General features: G+C 41.7%; 1 pseudogene; it reads right to left on the reverse strand.

Annotated features, from left to right (window-relative positions):
- Positions 1 to 10,525: 10,525 nt before the first annotated feature.
- On the reverse strand, positions 10,526 to 21,597 carry LOC120863044 (annotated as a pseudogene).
- Positions 21,598 to 21,671: the final 74 nt, after the last annotated feature.

The raw sequence follows: 21,671 nt of genomic DNA on the forward strand, positions 1-21,671 counted from the left end.
GCACTAGGTGGTTTAAACAACAGAAATGTATTGTCTTGCGGTTCTGGGGGATAGAAGTTTCAGAGGAAGGGGTTAGCAAAATTGGCTCCTCCTGAGGGCTGTGAGGGACAGACTTGTTCATGCCTCTTTCCTTGTATTTAGCTGTCTCCTCCCTGTATGTCTTCACCCGATATTCTCTCTGTGGGCACGTCTGAGTCCCCCAAACTTTTCCTTTTTTTACAAGGCCACCAGTCAATGGGTTTAGTGCCCATCCTACTCCAGTATGACATCATCTTAACTGATTACATCTGAAATGATCATATTTCCAAATAAACTCACATGCTGAGGTGCAGAGAGTTAGCACTTAAACATATGAATTTCTGGAGTTCATACATCTTAGAACTTCTTCAACACCTAGTAGTTTATGTAAATAATTTGAAGAATAAACAGCTTTTCAATTGTGAGTTATTATCACCTTGTGAATATTTGAATTTCATATTTTGTTCACTTTCATTTCCTCAAAATGGTGAAGACTCAGGACAAAGCGGAATATTCATTGTCTATATGACAAATCACCCCCCAAAAATAATGACTTCTAAGAGCAAGCTTGTATGATCTCACATTTTCTGTGGGTCAGGAAACCTAGGGCAGCTTGGCTGGGTGCCTCTGTCCCACAATTACCAAAGCTTGACTGGGAAAAGAGTCAGTTCTGAGTTCTAGGCTCACACAGCTCCAAGCAGGCCTCAGCTCCACATTGGCTATGGTCCAACATGTTTCTTGCTGTGAAGGCCCCTAGTCGCACTAAAAGGAAACTCACATGCTGGCAACTAGCTTCCCTCAAACCCAGGTAACAAGAAAACCCACCATCCAAGATAGAAGCCGCAGTCTTTAGTAATGTCATCTAGAACGTGACAGCCCATCAATTTTGTTGTATTATATTGGTTAAAAGTACGATGCAGGGAACCCAAAGCTGGTGCTCTGTGACAAGCTAGGTGGGTGGGATGGAGTAGGAGATGGGAAGGGGATTCAAGAGGGAGGGGACACATGTATACCTATGGTCAATTCATGTTGATATATGGCAAATACCATCACAATATTGCAAAGCAATTATCCTCTAATTAAAAAGAAATGTAAAAAAAAAACCACCCAGTCAGTATACTTGTTGGGAGGGGCTTGCTTACCCAAGGGCATATATGAGGCACAGATTACTGTGGACCATCTTAAAGACTGCAAACCACACAAGTTGTAGAGAGTGAGTATAAAGAATGAGAGGGAGAATAAGAAGGTGATAGAGGGAGAGAGAAGAGGGGAAAATAATATAAAATAGAAAAAAGCTTAGAAATTTTGATATGAAATTAGAAGGCAAATTTTAGTTGTGAATTGAAGAAAACTTTTCTTTATGTTTACAGAATTAGTGCTTATGATTATTTTAGTTTTAGATTTCACTTTGGATGGTGTTTTTATTGTTCAGGTTGCAGAAAAGTATATATTTTTATTTTTTTAAACTTCAGGACTATCGTAACTTTATTCTGTGACTGTCTAAGCAGCCAAGAGGTTGTGTTGACCAGGTCCTCTTAAGTCTGTAGCAAACACAAGCTCCCTCTGCTTGCCGATCTCCTTTGGGCTTTCCCTTCCCAGGTGGGTAGAAACACACGTACTTCAGTACTTCACAAGGGTGTTGACCCGAAACAGACTATGGGATATTTCTCCAGCAAAGACAGGTTTATTCAGGATCAGCAGAGAATCGCAATTTGGGATCTGCCAGCATGGTGCGCAGGGCAAGAGAAAGAGAATGTTTTTATAGAGAGAAAAAGGAAGTTGAGAGGACTAGAGTTAACAAAGAGTCCCTGGTTTTTCCTTGGCTGATTTCTTGCCACAAACAGTCCTTGCCAGGAATGGAGAGAGTGGTCTTCTTCCTGAATATGGCTCTGCTGTTGTCACGGGGCATAAGCACTTCCCCTTCTGGTCTCCCAACTTTCTTTAATAGAGGTTTCCATTTATCCATTTGTTTCTTACAAGGAGATTGTAATCATTCCATAAGAATTTATAACGGAAGCTCTGAAAGAAAAGTTAAAAGTGGAATGAGTCACCTAGAGATTTAAAAAAATATACTGCTTTGATCTTATTCAAATTAAAATTTAAATAAAAGTCTCCCACTGTGTTTGCAGTCTGATATAACTAGAACTTCAAAGTCCTCTTTCTCATTTTCTCAACCAAAAAAAAAAAAAAAAACCCCACAGCTGAACAACTGAAAAGCAGCAACTTTTTTAGATACGTCGAGAACTGAAGTCAGCACATAACCCCCAAAGTTAGAGAGACAGGCTTGCCTGGAGTAGGAGTCCACTGAGGCAGCCAGTCCTGGTATGATCACTCCAGCTGTGTTTGCCAAATTACTGGACAGGCTTGTAAGATAAACACAGGGTGGGGGGCAGGGTGTGGAGGAGGTTTCGGTATTAGGAGGGTCCTCACATTTTTATCACTTTTACTCCAGAAGCCCAACCAGGTTCTCTGAGAGAATAATGAGGAAGTAAAACATCCTGTGCTGCTTCTTATAGGAGGAGGAAAAATGCACCTACTTTGAAATACAGAGCATTCTGTTCTCTTGACCAAACTTGTCTTCAAAGGAAGGACTTCCCTGGTGGCTCAGGCGGTAAAGCGTGTGCTTACAATGAGGGAGATCCGGGTTCGATCCCTGGGTCAGGAAGATCCTTTAGAGAAGGAAATGGCAACCCACCCCAGTACTCTTGCCTGGAAAATCCCATGGACGGAGGAGCGTGGTAGGCTACAGTCCATGGGGTCACAAAGACACGACTGAGCGACTAAACTGAACTGAACTGAACCTTTCTGGGGGACAGTAAAACCCCATCTCTAATCCTTTTTAACCTGCCTGTCCCAACTAAAGGAGGAAAGAAAACAGCTGAGAAACACTTGTGAAGTGTGCCCAGGAATACAAATCTACTACAAGACAGAGATTTAATAGGGCTGTTAAATAGCCCTATTTAAGCTGATGGATGGAATTCTATTGCAAGAACAACAAAAAATAAATAGATTTAATGGACAGAGGGCTACATCACTCCTCCCCTTCCCCACATTTCCTGCCACATCAAGCTGGCAATTCCAGCCTACGTGACACATACCATTTGGGGGAAATCTTTACGTGGATGATTGCTGTTCTTGGAACAGAATTCCATCCATCAGCTTAAACTGTGACTGGTGACACCAATAGCCTCTCTCAGGATGCCTCAGTTAAATCTTCTGATCCCTAACGTTACCTAAAAACTGGGTTTGCCTCTTGGTGTGTGTTGAGCCAGAAGATATAATCAACCTAAAGGGCAGAAGGAAGGATTTTTTTTTTACTTGCAACTAGTAAGAACACTGAGGATATTGCGAAATGGGGGAAGTTTTACACTAAGGGTACATCGGTATTCATGAAGGGCCTTGAGCAAAGAAGAATTCAGCATAGACTTAGGGCCAAAGTTGGCACTCCAGGCTCTAGTTGGCTGGAGTTAGGAGTGCTAGTGCTAAGTCACTTCAGTCATGTCCGACTCTTTGCGATCCCTTGGACTGCAGCCTGCCAGGCTCCTCTGTCCATGGGATTCTCCAGGCAAGAATACTGGAGTGGGTTTCCATTTCCTTCTCCAGGGGATCTTCCCAATCCAGGGATCAAACCCGTATCTCTTTGTCTCCTGCATTGGCAGGTAGGTTCTCTACCACTAGCACCAGGAGGGTCATCATCTCTTCTTAGATTCCAGTCAGCCTGGTGGTTGAGTGAGTGAATCCTCAGCAGATGTCTGGATCCTACAAAACAGCTCAAGAATGTGCTTCAGACTGATCTACCTTCAGAATTGAACTGGGAGTCTTTACAACTGATATACTGCCTCCAACATAGTCAAGTCATATTTCTGGCCTCTATATAGCTATCTGCTTTTTAATTTTTTTAATTGGAATATAATCATTTTATAATGTTGTGTTAGTTTGTACTATACAATGAAGTAAATTGAAGTAGCCATATGCATACATATATCCCCTCCCTCTTGGACCTTCCTTCCACCCCATCCCCATCCGACCCCTAGGTCATCTCAGAGCTCTGAACTGAGCTTCCAGTGCTTTACAGCAGCACCACACTGCAGTGCATATATGTCAGTCCCAATCTCCTGGTTTGATCTCAGAGGTTCCTTTAAAAAAAAAAAAACTTTAATTTTCTTGTTCCCTTAAAATCATTTTCTATGGAGACCTATTCTGCAAAGACAAGCATTGTGGCCAGGCTTAGAGCACAAAATGGTTCAGGTCTAAATTGGCTTCTTTCATGTAAGAGTCCGGCACGACTGAGTGACTTCACTTTCACTTTTCACTTTCATGCATTGGAGAAGGAAATGGCAAGCCACTTCAGTGATCTTGCCTGGAGAATCCCAGGGACGGGGGAGCCTAGTGGGCTGCCATCTACAGGGTCACACAGAGTCGGACACGACTGAAGTGACTTAGCAGCAGCAGCAGCATGTTAAGAAAGCCATGTCTGATTCTCTTCCTCTGGGGGGCCACCCTATCCTATGTGTCTACAGGTACACAAAGGAAACAATGAATGTGGCAGTTTAAGGGATTAGACTAATTCTTGCCCCAGCACTGCCACTAGCTTGCTGTGGGACCTTGGAGAGCTCATTTCCCTTATCAGCCATCTCCTCAGTTGATACAGCTAATCTAGTTGATCTAGCTGATCCAGATAATTTAGGTTCAGTTCAGTTCAGTTCAGTCACTCAGTCATGTGCTACTCTTTGCAACTCCATGAATCGCAGCACGCCAGGCCTCCCTATCCATCACCAACTCCCAGAGTTCACTCAAACTCATGTCGATTGAGTTGGTGATGCCATCCAGCCATCTCATCCTCTTGTTCCCTTCTCCTCCTGCCCCCAATCCCTCCCAGCATCAGGGTCTTTTCCAATGGGTCAACTCTTCGCATGAGGTGGCCAAAGTATAGGAGTTGCAGCTTTAGCATCAGTCCTTCCAATGAACATCCAGGACTGGTCTTCTTTAGGATGGACTGGTTGGACTTCCTTGCCATCTAAGGGACTCTTGAGTCTTCTCCAACACCACAGTTCAAAAGCATTAATTCTTCGGCGCTCAGCTTTCATCACAGTCCAACTCTCACATCCATACATGACCACTGGAAAAACCATAGCCTTGCCTAGATGGACCTTTGTTGGCAAAATAATACCTCTGCTTTTTCATATGCTATCTAGGTAGGTCATAATGTTCCTTCAAAAGAGTAAGTGTCTTTTAATTTCATGGCTGCAATCACCATCTGCAGTGATTTTGGAGCCCCCCAAAACAAAGTCTGACACTATTTCCACTGTTTCCCCATCTATTTCCCGTGAACTGATGGGACCGGATGCCATGATCTTCGTTTTCTGAATGTTGAGCTTTAAGCCAACTTTTTCACTCTCCTCTTTCACTTTCATCAAAAGGCTTTTTAGTTCCTCTTCACTGTCTGCCATAAGGGTGGTGTCATCTGCATATCTGAGGTTATTGATATTTCTCCCAGCAATCTTGATTCCAGCTTGTGCTTCTTCCAGCCCAGCGTTTCTCATGATGTACTCTGCATAGAAGTTAAATAAGCAGGGTGACAATATACAGCCTTGACGTATTCCTTTTCCTATTTGGAACCAGTTTGTTCCATGTCCGGTTCTATCTGTTGCTTCCTGACCTCCATACAGGTTTCTCAAGAGGCAAGTCAGGTGGTCTGGTGTTCCCATTTCTTTCAGAATTTTCCACATTTATTGTGATCCACACAGTCAAAGGCTTTGGCATAGTCAATAAAGCAGAAATAGATGATTTTTGGAACTCTCTTGTTTTTTTGATGATCCAGCGGATGTTGGCAATTTGATCTCTGGTTCCTCTGCCTTTTCTAAAACCAGCTTGAACATCAGGGAGTTTACAGTTCACATATTGCTGAAGCCTGGCTTGGAGAATTTGGGGCATTACTTTACTAGCGGGTGAGATGAGTGCAATTGTGTGGTAGTTTGACTATTCTTTGGCATTGCCTTTCTTTGAGATTGTAAGGAAAATTGACCTTTCCAGTCCTGTGGCCACTGCTGAGTTTTCCAAATTTGCTGGCATATTGAGTGCAGCACTTTCACAGCATCATCTTTCAGGATTTGAAATAGCTCCACTGGAATTCCATCACCTCCACTAGCTTTGTTCATAGTGATGCTTCCTAAGGCCCACTTGACTTCACATTCCAGGATGTCTGCCTCTAGGTGAGTTATCACACCATCGTGATTATCTGGGTCATGAAGCTCTTTTTTGTATAGTTCTTCTGTGTATTCTCGCCACCTCTTCTTAATATCTTCTGCTTCTGTTATCATACCATTTCTGTCCTTTATCGAGCCCATCTTTGCTTGAAAGGTTCCCTTGGTATCTCTAATTTTCTTGAAGAGATCTCTAGTCTTTCCCATTCTGTTGTTTTCCTCTATTTCTTTCATTGATTGCTGAGGAAGGCTTTCTTATCTCTCCTTGCTATTCTTTGGAACTCTGCATTCAGATGTTTTCCTTTCAGATATCTTTCCTTTTCTCCTTTGCTTTTTGCTTCTCTTCTTTTTACAGCTATTTGTAAGGCCTCCCCAGACAGCCATTTTGCTTTTTTGCATTTCTTTTCCATGGAGATGGTCTTGATCCCTGTCTCCTGTACAATGTCATGAACCTCTGTCCATAGTTCATCAGGCACTGTATCAGATCTAGTCCCTTAAATCTATTTCTCACTTCCACTGTATAATCATAAAGGATTTGATTTAGGTCATACCTGAATGGTCTAGTGGCTTTCCCTACTTTCTTCAATTTAAGTCTGAATTTGGCAATAAGGAGTTCATGATCTGAGCCACAGTCAGCTCCTGGTCTTGTTTTTGCTGATTGTATAAAGCTTCTCCATCTTTGGCTGCAAAGAATATAATCAGTCTGATTTTGGTGTTGGTCATCTGGTGATGTCCATGTGTAGAGTCTTCTCTTGTGTTGTTGGAAGAGGGTGTTTGCTATGACCAGTGTGTTCTCTTGGCAAAACTCTATTAGTCTTTTCCCTGCTTCATTCAGTATTCCAAGGCCAAATTTGCCTGTTACTCCAGGTGTTTCTTGACTTCCTACTTTTGCATTCCAGTCCCCTATAATGGAAAGGACATATTTTGGGGGTGTTAGTTCTAAAAGGTCTTGTAGGGCTTCATAGAACTGTTCAACTTCAGCTTCTTCAGTGTTACTGGTTGGGGCATAGGCTTGGATTACTGTGATATTGAATGGTTTGCCATGGAAACGAACAGAGATCATTCTGTCGTTTTTGAGATTGCATCCAAGTACTGCGTTCTTTTGTTGACCATGATGGCTACTCTATTTCTTCTAAGGGATTCCTGCCCACAGTAGTAGATATAATGATCATCTGAGTTAAACTCACCCATTCCAGTCCATTTTAGTTCGCTGATTCCTAGAATGTCGACGTTCACTCTTGCCATCTCCTGTTTGACCACTTCCAATTTGCGTTGATACATGGACCTGACATTCCAGCTTCCTATGCAATATTGCTCTTTACAGCATCGGACTTTGCTTCTATCACCAGTCACATCCACAGCTGGGTATTGTGTTTGCTTCGGCTCCATCCCTTTGTTCTTTCTAGAGTTATTTCTCCACTGGTCTCCAGCAGCATATTGGGCACCTACCGACTCGGGGAGTTCCCCTTTCAGTATCCTGTCATTTTGTCTTTTCACGCTGTTCATGGGGTTCTCAAGGCAAGAATACTGAAGTGGTTTGCCATTCCCTTCTCCAGTGGACCACATTCTGTCAGACCTCTCCACTATGACCCGCCCATCTTGGGTTGCCCAGCGGACATGGCTTAGTTTCATTGAGTTAGACAAGGCTGTGCTCCATGTGATCAGATTGGCTAACTTAAGGGAGGTCAACAAAATGCTGATTTCACAGGGCAACCTTGAGGATGAGATAAGATGAGCATCTGAGAACACCTGGGTGTATACCTATGCACACATGTTTCATGTGCAATATCATGACTTATAATAAGAAATATATATTTGATCTTTATCCTCGTAGACAGAGGAGCGTCGCAGACTACAGGTCATGGGATTGCAAAGCGACTAAGCGACTGAGAGACTAACACTTGACACTTTTTCCTCCACAGAGCGTTTGAAATCCTTAGAATTTTTTGTGATTAAAAAAATAAAGATGTCTTTTGTTTTGTTAACAAAGTGACTTTTGGAAAATACCTAAGGCTGAGAGCTGGTTGATAGGAGAACCAACCAAGTGTTTAAAAGCTTGGAACTTTCAGTCCCATTCTCCCTGACCTCCAGAGAGGGAAGAGGAGCTAAGAATTGCGCTCAGTCACCTATGGTCAATAGTTTAATCAGTCATACCTATGTCATGATGAGGTTCAGAGAGCTTTCTGGTTTGTAAATGGGAAGACATGTGGGAAGACTCGCATGCTCCAGCGGACAGAGAAGCTCAGAGCTCCTCTCCCGTACCTTACCCTTTGCACCTCCTCTATCAGGCTGTTCTTGAGTAACATCATTAACTGGTAATCAAGTAAGTAAACTGTTCCTCTGAGTTCTGTGAGCACTCTGGGAAACTCATCAAACCTGAGAAGAAGGTCCATGAAACTTCTAATCTATAGCCAGCTGGTCAGAAGGACAGGAGATGACTGGGTCCACAAATAGAGTCTGACATGGGGAGAAGGCAGTCTTGTGGCATCCAACGCCATCTGCAGTTAGATGAGGTCAGAACTGCTTTGAACTGTTGGACTCCCAGCTGGTGTTGGAAAATTTCTTGATGGTGTTGGGGGGGAAATTCACACATCAAAATCAGGTGTCAGAATCATAGCTGGTAATCAGAAGTAGTATTAGAGTCAGAAATCTAGTGTGTGTGATAAAAGATTAGATCTGTTTCTCTACAGTTTCTAAGTCTACTATGGGTCTCAATCATTCAGTTGCGGGGACTCTGTGAGCCTATGGACTGTAGCCTGCTAGGCTCCTCTCTCCACGGGATTGTGCAAGCAAGAATACTGGAGTTAGTTGTCATTCCCTTCTCCAGGGGATCTCCCTGGCCCAAGGATTGAACCCACATCTCTTGTGTCTCTTGTATTGGCAAACAGATTCTTTACCACTAGCCTCACCTGGGAAGTCCTCTTAGTATATGCACCTACATACTAATATTTAATGGCTAGAACACTGTCTATCTCCCATTGACATTAATCTAATTGATAAAGTTGTTTATATTGTAAGACTATATATGTTTACCATAGAACTTAATAAGCCTTTTTTTTACAAAAAAATATAGTCTCTAATCATTATTATATGACTTGAACTGACTCATCAAAAAAATTTTTTTCCTTCCAATGAATTATATACTTTGCTGCCTCAGAAACACTAGCTGAAGCCAGAAGAGTGGCTTCACTTTCCAAAGTAAGAATTTCAATAAGGAAGACACAGCTGTGAGGGCTGAGTCTAACAAGGTCCTTATTAATGAGTCATGGTAAATAAAATGAGAATTAGGGAGAAGGGGGAGAGACAAAAATAGAGCTCGAAGAAATAAAAGACATGGGGGTGTTAAAAGATAAAGGCCAAAACAACATAGAATATAAAAAGAGGGACACTAGGTTGTTTAGTCACTGTAAGAGCTGAGAACACCCATGGGATGCAGTGATTCTGCAGTTCCTGGGACTAGAAAAGGGGCAGAGGTTGGCTATATAAGATGCAAGGGGTAAGGGGTGGTGAGGAAGCTGGGGCCACTAAATACTAATGCAAGCTCCAAACAACTGTCTAGAAGAGAGAGAACCTGGAAAGAACCAACACAAGGCCATCATGGGGAAGAAGACCACATCCTGCACAGAGGAGTCCAGAGTACAAGTTCCATCCTAGCCCCTGGAGGGAGATTCCAGGTATGATGGAAACAGAGAGGCCAAAGGTATTTTCTGCTGCCTAGAATGTCTTCAGCTTCCTGAAACTGGATTGAATTAAATCAAGTGAAAATAAACACTTGGGAAAAACCTAGAAAAGCGGTTGTCATATCTTTTAGGGGAGGGGAAATGTGTCCCCAAACTTGGAGTGATCCTCAGCCTCTCCCACTCATCCTAGAGAGCTCCTCTTCTCTCACATACGTGTGTCTCTTCCTAGAGTTAATAAGTAACCAACCAAGAAAAGGACTCAGGATGCCAGGGTCGAGGGACCAAAAGTAACTGGGGAAAAGGTGACAGGGTGGCCTTTTCTAGGGAAGATCCTGTCTAGCACAGGCTGCAACAAATTCCAGAGGATGAGAGGGTTTAACCAGGATTGGGTACATTCTAAGAGAATAATTTCAGAAGGAAACAGTGCATGTTCTGAAGTAGATCATTTATTCATTTATCTCTTTTAAAATTTCCATTCATAAGTATCTAACTTCCATACAAATATCCCATAAAAGTAGAATGAGGAGATAATGGAACAATTTCAATCTGTTAAAAAGTTCTTTAAAAGATACCATTGTTTTTAGCTTTCTGTATCCTAACTGACTAGGACCAAACACCCTCCACATTCTCCACACTAACCCTGTGCATTTACAAATGAGAGATACAGTACTTGCACACGTTAGAGCAGTGACCACACAAGGACTCTTCGTGGCTCTCCTCCCATAGCTACATGTTGCAGCATGCATGGACATAGTGACACATAAGTGCACCCACAGAGAAGATGCCTGCAGCTCCCAGAGTGAGGATGTAAAGTGTGTGCTCTCATCCATTTCTTTTTAAATCAGCTTAAGTTGGCTGTTTCAGCAAAGTCATGACACATCTTCTAAACAGATACTACGGGCTGGGCTCTCTCTTTACCACCCCACCCCCTTTGCCAGGCTAATCCTGAAAGGATGGCAGTGAATGGGGATCACTGTAGTTACCTGGGGCCCTGCCCTAAGCACGGAGGATCCCTCTCAAACACTTTTCCATAAAGGGCTAGAACCAAGATAGGCAAAGGGGCTCTGCCTTGGCTCTGCAGACATCCGTCTCTTGAAACCTAATCAAGGAAAGCAAAGGATTAACTTCAGTGCAGATTTGGTTTCCAGTCCAGAGGCCTTCTCTGACAATGTCACTCTAAAAGCAGCATGAAGTAGTCAAAAGCCCACAGACTTTGGAATCAGAAGCTCCCTGTTTCTACGTATGTAGTAATATCAGAAGGCCTTTGGATGAACATGCAGTAAATAAATCTACTGCCCTGGAGATCTATGCAAATAAAGAAAACATTAGCTGCTGGCTATCATTGGCAAACAATATTTTAATTTTAATTCCTCCATAATCTGTTCCTTTGATTCTCAAAAATCACATTTACGTAAGAAAATAAAACCCCAAATTCTCCATCACAACCTAAAGACAGTCTAGAACTACAACTTGTCTTCATATCATGGTGCCTTTGTATAAGTTGTTGATATTAGGTGAACCATCTGTTCAAAGGAATTTATCCTCCTGAAAATCCTCTACTTCAAAGTGTCTTTCAGGGCCAAGCTGACTCCCACTGAGAACAATCGTGGGAAAACGTAACTTGTTCCAAATGTGCCATTGAGGGAATCTTCAAACTTGGTAAAAGCTGACCCCATAGGCTCACCACAAGTTTTCAGGTAAGGGGTTTGACATTTCAGTAACGTGTATACCTAGGTAGGAAAAGAAAAGAGAAGTGGTTGGAAATCATGGAAATGTTTTCACAGCTAAAACTACAATTTCAAAGAATACAAGAATACTTTTTAGCTTGCCTCTTAAGTGCTTTCTTCCCCAATTGCAGCTCATAATCTATTAGCCAACCTTAACATTAATTTAGTGAGTCAAGATTAGCCCTTTTCTTTCAATGCAGCAAAATGGAGTAGACTGCAGCTAAGTCACTTCAGTCATGTCCAACTCGATGTGACCCCATAGACGGCAGACCACCAGGGTCCTCTGTCCCTGGGATTCTCCAAGCAAGAATACTGGAGTGGGTTGCTATTTCCTTCTCCCATGCATGAAAGTGAAAAGTGAAAGTGAAGTCGCTTGGTCGTGCCTGACTCTTCACGACCCCATGGACTGCAGCCTACCAGGCTCCTCTGTCCATGGGATTTTCCAGGCAAGAGTACTGGAGTGGGTTGCCATTTCCTTCTCCAATGAAGTAGACTAGAATTTTAAAAATTAGATTGTGTTGTATATAATCATAGCCTGTCTAATTTTGGTTTGAATTATTTTATAAAACGTTTGTTTCACTAAGTATCTCTTTGAAATACGTCTTGATGGCACTGGGTTATGATGTGCAATGGACTTCTTGCTCTGGACTCTAGTTGAAAACAGTTTGCAAAACACAGCCCTAAAGTAACCTAACAGAAAAAGAAAATTTATGGGGATTGTAGCTTTTTAAACTTTAACTCTGTCTGCTGAAAACTAATCAATCTGTTTTATGTTTTTACCTTGCAGCTCTAATTCTGTTCTTGCCAAGACTAAACAAAGTATTCTAGGGAGAAAAGTTCAATGACAAATGTAGCACTATTCCAATTAACTGAATCCAGAACAATTCTTAAAGAAAAGCAATGATGACCTAGAAGACAAACTAGTAACAAAGCCATTCTTACATACTTGAGTGTTTCTACCTGTAAGTAATATTGGCCTTCTATTGCATGCTGTCTGTCAAAGGCACCGAGTACATACACTTCATCAGTTCGTTTCTCAGACATCTCGTAAGTTAAGTGACAGCACAGGTCTTTCTGACAAACTGTGTAATTTCCTGTGTTTCTCTTAAGCTTGGTTAAGGTGAACTCATCAAAATAAATCATCCCTGGAAAATTCAACTGCTCAAATGAGGATGGCTTGACACCCCTAGCATAAGCACTCCAGTCAGCAGCTACAGGGTAACTGGGTTCTCGTTGAGGTCGAGACTCCGATTCTGAGCATCAGCTGGCCACTCTCTGTCTCTGTTTCCATGTTCTAGTGATACACTTTGACAGCCTCCGGTGTGTAGATTTCACTACCTATGAATTACATGAAGAAACACGAATACTGGTTTCAAATTTTGCATGGTCACAAACTAATAGAATCATTTCATAAGAAATGAAATATAAGGTTATGAAAGCATAAGCATTTTCAAGATAAGGAAGGAAATACCTATTACACTGACCTGAGTTCAATTTGGCTATGGCACCCCACTCCAGTACTCTTGCCTGGAAAATCCCATGGATGGAGGAGCCTGGTGGACTGCAGTCCATGGGGTCTAGAAGAGTTGGACACGACTGAGCGACCTCACTTTTACTTTTCACTTTCATGCATTGGAGAAGGAAATGGCAACCCACTCCAGTGTTCTTGCCTGGAGAATCCCAGGGACGGGGGAGCCAGTTGGGCTTCCATCTATGGGGTCACACAGAGTCGGACACGACTGAAGTAACTTAGCAGCAGCAGCAGCAGAGTTCAATTTGAATCTGTGTCCTCCATAAGAGTCTGCCTGCACTGAAACTGTCATTTGGCTTGGATGACTTTTTAAAAATTTTTTTAACTTAAGCTCCCCTTTCTTTAGCCAACTTGACAATAAACCAAAAAGTTTCTCAGACATGAAGAGCAATTTTAAGTACCCACTAACCTATCTAATTTATTCGTGTTTGAGATTCTTCACCTGGATCAACAAACAACAAAACAATCGAGAGAGGAGCCTTCCCTTAAACATGGATTTTTAAAGGATAAACTCTAAAAACCTGATTAAGTCTAAAGTTATTTTATCACCCCAACAGCAAGATTTATTTCAATATTACTAATGGATGGTGGCTGCAACTTTCTTTAATTCTGCCTTTGCTTTTTCTATGTGACTTGAATTCTGTCTAACTCCAATTTCCCCTCATGTGAAACTGACAATATACTCTTTGCTTCCTTCTTTATTCCCAGGACTAACGTTCTTTAAATAATGTTGGTATAGAAACCCATAGTCTTATTAATTTTGTGACATTAAAGTTAATAAAAGAATCATTAAAGAACTTTTCTGGTGGTACAGTGGGTAAGAATCCACTTGCCAAAGCAGGGGACACGGGTTTGATCCCTGGTCTGGGAAGGTTCCACATGCCTCAGAGCAACTAAGCACATGTCCCACAACGACTGAAGCCCACTCGGCCCACAACAAGAGAAGCCACTGCAATGAGAAGCTTGTGCACCCCAAGGAAGAGTAAGCCCTGCTTGCGGCAACTAGAGAAAGCCTGCTCACAGCAAGGAAGACCCAGGCCAATGAAAAATAAATAAATATTTAATTAATCAATTTAGGGGGAAAAGAAAGAATCATTAAAGAAATGCATGGCTTGAAAATGAAGGTGTCCCAAGACAGTGGCTGCCCTCTGGGGCAGGACTGGAGGGGAGGAACCGGTCAGGTGCACCTGATGTTGTGGTTACTGGCAGCAAGCAGGTTGACTCTCAGGGCTTGGGCCCATGCTGAATGGAAGGGAGAATGGAAGGGCCCACACTGAGAGGAGGGGCAGTGTACTGTACAGGCCTTGGGTAGAGGATGCTGTCAAGCTGAAACTCTTCCACCACCACCACAGCCGGGTCATGAGAGAAAGTGTCAAAACAAGTGAAAATGCCCAACGTCCCAAAGGGAGTGTTGAGAGTCACATGTTCTGAATCCTTGGGAAAATCAAAGCGAACTTCAGGTGCAAAAAGATTGAACTGTTAATGAAAAGCAAAGAAGGGGAAGATTCGTAAGAAAACTGGCAAATAAAAGTGATTAATATTTACAAAATCTTTTCTTGCATGTATTGTAGTGTGCATATTTAAAACCATTACACATAAATTAGTGTAAATTATAGCCAGTGTACCACTGTCTTGTGAGTTTTCTTACAGGCCCTTCAGCTTGTCCCCTGGACTCGATCGATATCCCAGGTCCATAGCCCACACTCTCAGGCATCATTCTGAGAGCCGCCCATGACCTTAAAGGCCACAACCCCAATCTACCTTGCTAGTGAAGGTCTCGCTCCTCCCACAGCCCTGCCCCTGGGAGATCTCACCCCCTCTCGACCCCGCCTCCATCGACCCCGCCTCCATCAACCCCGCCCCTGTCTTACCCCACCCCACACTGGTCCGACCAACAAAAAACCCCCGAAAGACTGCATTTTTCTCACAACCAATGAATCAACCAATGAGATCATATCTACAAATGATATTTAAAAGATGAATATTTGTCTTAAAGTCACTTGAAATTTCAAACCTCACAAATTTCTGATGGTTTTCCACTCAATTCTTTAAGTTAATATCACCGCCCATGTGAAGTTTAACATGTGTTAATAAACTAAACTTTGTCATGTCTCGCCATGGTATGGCTAGGATTATGTAAGTGAGGTGAAGTAAACTGGAACTTGGACAATGTAATAGCTAAACCTTGTTAATTAGTAAGCCATTAGAAAATTTTCTCCAGCTTGATTATTGCTCCCAAATTCTGTCTACCCTGGGCTCAAGAGTGCAGCCTTATGTTCTGCTCAGGTTTTTATTTGGCCTGATGTGTGCATATGTGCTCAGATATGCACACACCCCATCCCACCCCCACCACTGAGGTTCCCAAACTCTTCTGTCCTCTGCTCAGGTGGCAGTCCATCCTTCATTCCCAGGAGATCGACTCAAGTGAGGCATGTGGCCCCTAGGCGGACTGAAGGAATAATAAGGTTTTTGTGGGGGTTCTAGGAAAGAGAAATTCAGTCTTCCTCTGGATTTTGTCACTATTAGGATATGCGCTTTGTAACCAGCAGCCATGTGGCTTCTGAAAGGATAGTCAGCTGAGAAAAAGTTGGAACTTTTTTACAAGGAACTAAGAGAGCTAGAGGGTGAATTTCCCTGGTGGTCCAGTGGTCCACACTCCCAATGCAAGGGACATAGGTTCGATCCCTAGTCAGAGAAGTAAGATCCTGCAGGCAGTATGGCATGGCCTCAGAGGATAAAAAAACACACCATAAAAGAGAGAGAGAGAGAGCTGTGGGGATGGCTGACATCTTCTAGGACTTAAGATACAGACCATGTCAGAAACTAGACCTATCCTTTCTATGATTTATATTTTCTCAGGTACCTGAGCAAGGCCATTCCATTGCTTTTGTTACTGTTTCAAATCAATTTCACTTGGGGGTTTTTCTATCACTTCAATCGAAAAAAGATCCTAATGGAATGAATGACTAAAGCTTAATACCAAACACTAACAAATTGGGTCAAAAAACTTACTCTAGTATTAAATCATGTGATGAAACAGAATTTCTCCTTTCTCAGAGACTATTAAAATCCTATGAGGCTATTAGCACACCTGCTTTAATATTCTGCCAGATTCTATTTTATGACTAATTCAAATTCAGAACCCTTAAATAAAAGTCAAAGTAGTTAAGTCCCCTTTTCAACTAAATGTAATAATTAAGGAAGGTGTTTATAACAGTCCCCTCACCAACATTCAACAAACAAGTCTACATAGATACACAAACAAAAATAAGTCAAGATCAGCTAAGGCACAAGTATTTCTCACCTTATGATAGTGGGCCATAAGCCTGCCCTCAGAATTAAACACCACATCAGTGTTGTCTTGGTAATGACCATCAGGGGGACACTGAGGGTCACTGGCATTACACAGATTCTTGTCCCTGATATTTGCAAAGTGTAGATGGAATTGTCCTTGGCCAGACAGCTGAGTCTTTTTTGCACAGAGGTACGGCCAAGCCTAATTCCATAGATATTGCCTTAAACTTACACTGTGTTAGCGATTTTTGAACATCCAAACTGATACTTTATTTGCCTGTCATTATAACACACAACAACTCTAGGTTAAGAATCAACAGCAAAGATTTAAAAGCTCATACGCAATACAATGGCTTCCCAGGTGGCTCAGTGATAAAGCATCTGCCTGCAATGCTGGAGACACAGCTTGGATCCCTGGATCCAGAATATCCCCTGGAGTTCAGTTCAGTTCATTCCAGTCGCTCAGTCTTGTCCAGCTCTTTGCAACTCCATGAATCGCAGCACGCCAGACCTCCCTGTCCATCACCAACTCCCAGAGTTAACTCAAACTTGTGTCCATCAAGTCAGTGATGCCATCCAGCCATCTCATCCTCTGTCATCCCCTTCTCCTCCTACCCCCAGTCCCGCCCAGCATCAGAGTCTTTTCCAATGAGTCAACTCTTTGCATGAGGTGGCCAAAGTATTGGAGTTTCAGCTTTAGCATCAGTCTTTCCAATGAACAGCCAGGACTGATCTCCTTTAGAATGGACTGGTTGGATCTCTTTGCAGTCCAAGCGACTCTCAAGAGTCTTCTCCAACACCACAGTTCAAAAGCATCAATTCTTCGGTGCTCAGCTTTCTTCACAGTCCAACTCTCACATCCATACATGACCACAGGAAAAACCATAGCCTTGACTAGACGGACCTTAGTAGGCAAAGTAATGTCTCTGCTTTTGAATATGCTATCTAGGTTGGAAATAACTTTCCTTCCAAGGAGTAAGCATCTTTTAATTTCATGGCTGCAATCACCATCTGCAGTGATTTTGGAGCCCCCAAAATAAAGTCTGACACTGTTTCCCCATCTATTTCCCATGAAGCGATGGGGCCAGATGCCATGATTTTCGTTTTCTGAATGTTAGGCTTTAAGCCAACGTTTTCACTCTCCTCTTTCACTTTCATCAAGAAGCTTTTTAGTTCCTCTTCACTCTCTGCCATAAGGGTGGTGCCATCTGTATATCTGAGGTTATTGATATTTCTCCTGGCAATCTTGATTCCAGCTTGTGCTTCTTCCAGCCCAGCTTTTCTCATGATGTACTCTGCATAGAAGTTAAATAAGCAGGGTGACAATATACAGCCTTGACATACTCCTTTTCCTATTTGGAACCAGTCCCCTGGAGTAGGAAATAGCAATCCACTCCAGTATTCTTACCTGGAGAATCCCATGGACTGAGGAAGCTGGCAGGCTACAGCCCGTGGGATTGCAGAGTCAGAAAGTACTGATCGACTGAGCACACACATGCAATACAATCTTCTTCTTAATGAAAACTAACCTATTCTAGTTGCCAGATTCACAACAGCAGTGCAAGACCAAAGCACAGAATGGGTAGAAAAGGAAGAGGAGAAAGAAGAGAAGCAACATATTTTCTTATGAGGTTCTCCCAGGAAGACAAATTAAGGGCTTTTCTAATGGAGAGAATCTTTCCATGATGCAAGCCACGTTCGTACTAGGAGGCAGTAAATAGTTGGTCCCAGGCTGATCATCCTCCAGAAATGCAGCTTTAGGTACTAGAAATATTTTTTAAAAGGAAGGAAAAGAAAAGGAGAAAAAGATTTCAGCCTTTTGTCTGTGTCCTTACATGTCAAGGTAGCATAATAGCTTCCCTTCTACGTTAGAGGGCCCTTGTGTGAAACCCCGGGATAAATGCACACTATGAAATTGCTTTTCAAAGTAATGCCCAGACCTTCCAGATTAGGGATGTTTATCCTAGAAGTAAAAAGGGGTTAAGGTGAGTAAATAGGTAAGACTACAGCTGGCTTCAGATACTTAAGAGACTCTAATTTGAAGATGAGTCACATATTTGAACGTGCTATAGAGGCAGTATGGACACCAAAGGAAGTTATGAGAGATTTCAGTGGAAAATAAGATCCAAATTTCTGCAACTAGAATGTGCTAAGAGGTGGATTTACTAGTCATGGAGATTTCAAGTAGAAGACGATGCTTCCATTTACTCAGAATCCGTTCTGTTAGCATGACTCAATGGAAATTGAGTGTTTGAATTCCAGCAAGGCTAATTACCAATTGTGAGATCTTAAGACCCCTTCTTTTCCTCATATTTAAAGTGGGAGATACTTCCCTGGTGGTGTAGTGGCTAAGATTATGTGCTGCTGATGCAGGCGCCCAGGAGTTCAATCCCTGGTCAGGGGACTAGATCCCACATGTCCCAACTAAAGATCCCACATGCTGCAACGAATATTGCAAATCATGTGTGCTGCGAGTAAGACTTGGCGCAGCCAAATAAATAAGAATAATAAAAATAAATGTATATTTTTTAAAAAATGAATAAATAAAAGGGTAATAGTTATACCTGCTACTTGAACTGAATGAGACAATGTGCTTAGTATACCAAGTGCAGATTCAGGAACCAAGTAGGTGCTCAATAAATAAATAATGGCCATTATGGACTTTGTAACAATAAGACCGCCCAGGGACACTGATGACTTGATTGCTTGTAGAGGCCATTCAGACTCTTCATGGTTTCTCAGTTCCCCTACAATTGATGTTGAACTAATCTTTGAATAGAAAGGACAGATTTATAACTATTATATCAGACCATTTCTTTTCTCTTGCCTTCAGGAAAAACAGAGTAATACTGTCAACGTGCATATTCATTAAGGAAGGCCTTAATAAAACTATTATATATTTTATTTTGGTTTTCTTTTTTTGGTTAGATAATTAGGGCACTTTAATGTTTCTTATTAGTTCTCCATGGGGAAAGCTCCAGGAAGCATGAGATGTGTCAGTATTCTAAACAGTAGTATTTAAATACACAAGGATGACTATACGGACTTAAATTATCCCTTTTAGAGATGAGTGTAACTAGGGAAGAAATGGTGGCTTTCTTTACCAATATTAGCATTTTCTTAAATACTAGATTTTTCCTTTCTACAACACAGAGCTGAAAGCTTGCCATTTGAATGTCTGAAAGACTCAATAATTTAAAGTTTCATCTGTCACCTACTTTCCCTTCTTAAAATACTTCATCAGAGACTAATTAATCAGGCTTTAGGACATCTTTCCCCTAGGGAAGTCAGTTTTGTCAGCCCAGGAAAATAAAGTGTATTTCAGTCTAAGCCTCTTGAGTTATTGCAAATAATGAATCCTTCTTGCTCTGGGAAAATCCCCATAAGCAAGCAAACATTGAGTCATAATTACGTGGTTACTGTAAACACAGACTGTGCAACATTTTGAGAACATTTTTCCAAAGATGAAAATCCCAGGGTGAGACCTGACTCATATATAAGAGCTCTTATGTTGCAACATTGGACCTGACTTGCCAATTAATTTCAAATGGTCAGAATTATTAAAGAGGTTTATCTTTTTGTGCACTTGATAATAGCTTTAAGCAGATGCCTGTAAATTTAAAAAGTAGCACATTAAATAACTTTGTAATGCATTGATTTTGCCATCACGTACGATCTATTTTAAAAAGTAAGTACACCTAAAATGATTTATTTTCATAATATTTCTTATATTTTATGCAGATTTTCTTTCAGAAAGTTATGCTTAAACTACATCTATAAACAATTGCTACACTTTCTTGAAGGACAAGAAAGCAAAATTTCAGATCCAGCTCTGTTTAAAAAAAAAGTAATTGTTTTTTTTTTAAGTAATAATTAACACTCAAGAGGGCACCATACTCTATAGATTCTATTATTTCACTTTACATTCATTTTGTGGGGGTGGGGTGAGGTCAGGGGTGGGATTTGGCCATGCTGCATGGCTTATGGAATCTTAGTTCCCCAATCAGTGATTGGGGAGGGTCCCAGAGCGTCAATCAGGCCCTCGGTAGTGAAAGCTCAGAGTCCTAATCATTGAACCACCAGGAAATTCCCAACACATACAACTACTCTGTAAAGTGAAGTAGGAAAGGAAATTATATTATCTCTATTTTACTTCAGGAGTTTAGGTTTTCTGTCCCACATCACTCAGCCAAGAGGTGGTAGGATATAGTCTCAGAAAAAACACCTCCTGTTCAAGCCCTGTGCAATTTCCACTCACCGTACCGATGACATTGCATGCCGATATCAAAGCCCTTTCGAACATAAATACATTCATCTTTTTACCATTCCCGCAAAGGAGGCAGGTATTCATGGGTGGACCCTTACTTACATGTGAGAACCTAAGTCCTAGATTTCACAACTTTCTCACTTTGTTGAACACCAGTTAATCACATCTATTATAAAACTTGTGTGTACACATATTATTCATCCATAAATAACCAACCAGACATCATCACAAATCATTTACCAAACAGGAGACATGCCAGATGGTGCACAATACGAAGAGTTAGAGAAGTCAAAGTCCAATGCCACAGAGTGTCAGCAACAATACTCGTCAAGCTTACTCAATTTGCTATATTACAATATCACAACTTATTGTTTAAAGATCAAAAGGTAATGACTTTACCTCTGGGGTCTCTACATGGAATCCAGTTTACTTCAGGGTCTGGGATATCCTCCAGATAGGGATAAATGGTCTCCCTTGTGAAGACCCAGCCATAAATTCCATCTTCTGGGGTCACAATGATATGTGCGCCCTGCTCAAAACAAGTAGGAGCAAAAAAATTTCTACTGAATTCGAAACACTCACATTCTTGTGAAGTTTCAGATTTTCTTTCCAATATCCCAGCCAGTGTATCAGGGGCAATACCTGCCTGGCTGCCAGTTCAAGTGCTTCCTCTAAAACATCTATATTCTTGTTCATCAGGAGCAAAGCTTCTTTTAGCACAGGTGTTTCTGTTCTGTTTGGTAATATAACAGCATGCTCAAACCCTGCAGCAAGAAAAGTATCCAGTGCACCAACCCTCAGGACAAAGAGCACCAAAATGGCCACATATTTTAGAAAATATGATATAATCATAGATAAAATTTAGTGCACTTTGTTAAACTCAGATTATTGTACTTTGTATCACTGGAAGAGCTTTTATGTTAAAGACCTGCCTATCTGCTACCACTATTT

Source organism: Oryx dammah, unplaced genomic scaffold (assembly GCF_014754425.2).
Source record: "Oryx dammah isolate SB20612 unplaced genomic scaffold, SCBI_Odam_1.1 HiC_scaffold_4, whole genome shotgun sequence".
In the NCBI taxonomy this organism is placed as follows: domain Eukaryota; kingdom Metazoa; phylum Chordata; class Mammalia; order Artiodactyla; family Bovidae; genus Oryx; species Oryx dammah.